Below are 5,224 nucleotides of genomic sequence, written 5' to 3' on the forward strand. Positions count from 1 at the left end.
CATATTTAAAACATTTATGGCTAAAGTTAAATTCAACTTAAGCATTAGTTTAAGGTAGTCTTATCAGATAGACTAGGTGAGTATTATGGCTGACATGTGAACTTACCACTACGGGTACTTGTCAACATAACTCCATCACTGTGACAAAAAATAGAACCCTTGAGGATATGCTAAAACGTATGTTAGCAAACTCAAATCTTCCTAACTTTTTATGGGCTTTAGGCCTTAAAAACAATTGATCATATACTTAATATGGTTACTTCAAAATATTTTACTAAAACTCCTTTTGGTATTTGAATACGAAGGAAGCCAAGCTTACTGTCACGCCCCCATCTTAGGCCTGGGCGTGTGACTCACAGTTGGTACCGTTTTGTAAATAAATCAGAGTTGCGGATTAATTGCGGAAATATTAGCGTGGATTAAAATAATAACATTTACATATCAAAATACGGGATTTAAAAATACCCGTTAATATTTACAAAATTATTACTTGTTTATCAAACCACCATTTACATAATTTAAAATTTACAAAATGATCTGAGTCATCAGATCGCCTATTGATGACTTCGATTCTTCAAGCGCCTATCCGTTGTCACCTACAAAACAGTTTGAAAATACGTCAGCAACACATGCTGGTGAATATGCTCACACATAAAATATTTTATTTACTTAATTACCTCTCGAGACATAACTTAGGTCCCGGCCCATTGTGGCTTAGGAATAATCAAGTCAAAAAATAAATCACAGTTATAAACTTAAGCTCTACTCGAAACCGCTCAGAAAACACCGCAACGTTCGAGATTACTTAGCTACCATTAGTATACACATGATTACCCTCTCTCAGACATAACTTAAGTCCGGCCCGTCATGGTGGAGGCATATAACCAGGTGTGGCGCGGTGTGCCCACCGTCTAACCACATATGTAAGGATCCAAACAAACGTGCACGACAGCCTGAGGGCGAGCGATTACTTTTGTTCATAATGTTTTAGAGATACGTAATTTCATGTAATCAATTTATTTGACTAGATTAAACTAGTTATAAAATTTTGTGGCGTATTCACCTTTCAAATGATCAGCTTCACTTCACTGATCGAGTTGTCTTTGCTATCTCGGATGTATAGTACGAGTATAACCTTTCGTTATTACTAGATCAATAATCTAGCTCTAGACCTTTAGTCTATTTTGTATAATCTTTACCTCCATTATATTTTCTATTTGAATCTTTAGTTTAAAATATTTTTCTTTATTTAACAAGTTTAAACCTTTAGTTTGACTTGTTTACTTTTCTAAACAATACGTTTCTTCTTCTTGAATAAACGTATACTTTATTTCTTTACTTATTATTTACGAAACTTAAATAATATTTTCATTATTTACAAATAATTACTATATACATTCATATCTCTTTATTTATATTTTCTTTGTTATATTTCCTTTGTTTATTATCGAGGCATCGAGTATACCCTCGGCTAGGGTCTAAGCCTTTATATTAGATTAATATTTTATTCGGGCATTATCCCTACCTTGGTTGGTTTATATTCCCTAGACTCTCGAGCCACACTTCGATGATTTCACGATTCTCGAACAGTCTTGGTCAACACATTCTTGCACGTAAAATCGAGGCACCGATCGTCGGGCTTCGATGGCATGCACTTTGAGGTGGGTGTCGGGTCGTCTCTTGATGGCACACACTAAAAGGCAACATCGTCGGTGTGTGGCACGAACTTCGAGGTACCGTTGATTTTGGGCACGAATTACGAGGAGGGTCGGGTGTGCTCATCGAGGTAGTGAGAGAGTGATTTTTCTGGAGGGAGAGAGTGATGTAACTTGGGTTGTGAAGAATGAGAGGGGCTGGTGTCGCTATTTATAGGCTGAGTTGGAGAAGGTATCGTGATACGCGATGGGCCAAGGGATGGCCGTCGCGTATCGCGACTAGCTTGATGAATCACCATATAGCATTGCCACGTGTGCCACGTGGCTAGCTACACAGTTCCACATGGGGACACGTGGCGGGGCATGTGTCTGTTGTCAGACCATGTCATCGCGATACACGATGACGTTGGGTTTTGGGTATCACGTATCGCGATCAGCCAGAAAAACATATTTTTCAAATTTAGTCCTTGTACTTTGAATCTTAGCATTTTTGATTCGATATTTTTGTGATGTTACACTTACGATATATGAAAGTATGGGGTTGTCCTACCAAATCTAAACTTTATAATACTCTACAATAAAAACTTAACATGAGGACTGTTGGCTGTTACTTAATAGGATATCCTAAACATTCAAAGGGATTTAGATTCTTTCCTATCATATACAACTCGCATAGTGGAAACTCATATGCTAAGTTTCTAGAGATATTTAAGATTAGTGGGAGCAATGTAAGAGAAGTCTTTGATTTCGAAGAAGTGCACGAAGAGGAGGACGGGCTCTTCAACTTTACCTCCTATTACACCTCTTGTACATAACACTGCACCACCTAATATTTCCTCATAAAGTAATTTTTCAATTATTCCTGAGAATGAAGGCACATCAAAACACACAAGAGCAAAACACTGAACCCATTAATGATCATGAACCCAAAAATCAACTTAGAAAGTCGTCTAGGACTAAAAGGCCTTCTAACTTTGACGCTTATGTAACAAAATATGACTTAAAGCTACACTAGATGGATGTCAAGAATTATTTCCAAAGTGATGGCCTGCATAAACACGTGTTCATAATTCAACCTAAGGGATTCAATCCTGAAGGCAAGGAAACTTTAGTCTGTAACCCAAAGAAATCCTAATTTCGACTAAACAGATATTGTGTCAATACTACTTAAAGTCGATGTAATTATGAAGGAAAAACGCTTTATGAAGACCAAGTGGATCAATGAAACTACCTCAAAATGAGTGGAAGCAATTTTACTGTACTTGTCCTTTGCGTGGAAAATATCTTTCTGGCAAGTAATAACTTAGATTTATTGCATGGGTCAAAGTGATTACTCTCGCATAATTTTGAGATGATGGATCTCGGAGAAGCCACTTACGTATTAGGCATCAAAATACACCGGATTGTACCAATGAGACATTTGGACTGTCTCAAAAGCCTTACGTTAATTGTGTTCTTGCACGATACCATGCAATGTTTCTCCCCATAGTAATTCCAGTAATTAAAAGAGTTGTTTTCGTTTCATTTTAAATGTACGAAAACAGAGGTCTAGAATGAGCGTGAAATTGATACCTTATTATGATTCTTACTTTGTTGAATGCAAAGATGATAAGAAATCAAATTTGGGATACCTCTTTATGTTGATAGGCTGACCAATTCCATGGAGAATTCATAGCAACAGTTAACAATCTCCATAATGATGGCAGAATATGTTGCAGTGTACAATGCAACATGCCATGGAATATTGTTAGGAAATCTGATAAGTGGATTCAAAATTGTAAACTTCATATCACGACAATTGAAGTTTTACTTTAATAAGTCAGTTGTCATTAGTTTCTTGAACATTAATGTTCGAGTGGTGTTGCATTATGTTTTGATACAAAGTACTTGTTCGAGTCATACGTGAACGAGTAGAGGAAAATAATATTTGTATCGAATACGTTGACACTATAAATATGCTATCAGGATCCGATAACTTAAGGTCTTCCGCCCATAAAATTCCGAGAACTTATAACACGGATGTGTATAAATAAAGACTATGTATAATAGCATATGGCGTGTATGAATTATTATGATTTCCTCTAATGCCTTATTTTGTCTAATATAAAGATTATGTGCACATTATGATATATAGACAAAAAAAATTATGCAAATTAAATAATTACCTTAAAGGGTTTATTCCAGTTATTTGATTCTACGTTTTAAATGTTTTATGTTGATACTTAGTATGACTGCTGGGGATCTCGAGTTGATAGCAACTCGAACAATTATAACTATCTACTACAGTTTTAGTGTAAAACTTGATTAGTGTTTAACTTGGCCACTAATTTAACGAATTACTCATCATAAATGGTTATTCAGCCAAGTGGAAGAATGTTGGAAAAGCCAATATATTATGGCCTCATTACCATTTAAATAATTATGATTAGTCATATAACCTAACTGGCCCATAAGATATATGGATTATTTGATGGGCATACCCATATAATATATATATATATATATATATATATATATATATATATAGGGGATGGTTATCTTAAAAATAAGTAATTTTCTAGGAAGACTAAGAATAAATCATAGCCACTGGATCATATCAATCAATGGCTGAGATTTAAAATTACCAAAACCGTCATAGTTTTCTAGAATTATTCTTTCACAATTATAACCGACATAGTTTCCTAGAATGATTCTTTCACCATAGGTTTTAATGCCAAATGTCAAAATTATATTGGTTCTTACCATTCTTAGGAAACAACTTCTTTTTATTTGAACCCTTTTCTATATATATATATAAATATATATATATGTAAACGAAAGCTCAAAAATCCTACGTCTCGCGATGTGGTCATTCCCCCCTTTATGGAAGCCACCAGATTGCTTGATTATTAAATGGAGCCTTCTCATGTATTTGACCCGAATTCACGGGTATAACATCTAATTTGTTTGTGAAACAATTTTCATCATCAAATCCAAGTATATAATTATGAACTTCCTTACAATACAAAAAATTAAAATCATATATATATATATATATATATATATATATATATTAGAAACGAGTAATATAAAATAACCCCTACGTGCGTTGAAGAATCAGTTGAAGTCGATGAGGATGTGAAGGAACTCTCCATTAGCATTAGATAGTCGACATCGCTAGGCGTTGCATTATATAGTACGACTCTTCCGTTTTCTTCCATGATCTGTTTCATTCTTTGGCTGCTCTGCTCCCCCAAAGAAATGGAGAGACGTGTTCTTGCTCTTCCAATTCAGGAAGACTTCTTTCGCCGGTTGGTCCAACCAAGAAAAACATGGGAATTTTGGGCGTCAGATTCTTCTTCTTCTCTTACTTACGATATTTCGAGTTGGATGAACAGATCGCTCCTATTTAATAAGACATTAGATTCTCATTCATCAATAACTCGACTTCCAGCTTCTCGCATGGAAGGGTCCGGTCCGGAAGAAGAGGAAAAGGAGTTCACCTCAAATCAAGGCAACGTGCGCTCAATCCATCTATCCTATCTGATTGAGAAAGTCTTTAGGTTCCAGATTTCCGACCTATAAAGGAG

This window comes from Bidens hawaiensis, unplaced genomic scaffold, assembly GCF_021521415.1.
Source record: "Bidens hawaiensis isolate Kalapana, Puna unplaced genomic scaffold, B.hawaiensis_p1.1 tig00029038_1, whole genome shotgun sequence".
In the NCBI taxonomy this organism is placed as follows: Eukaryota; Viridiplantae; Streptophyta; class Magnoliopsida; order Asterales; family Asteraceae; genus Bidens; species Bidens hawaiensis.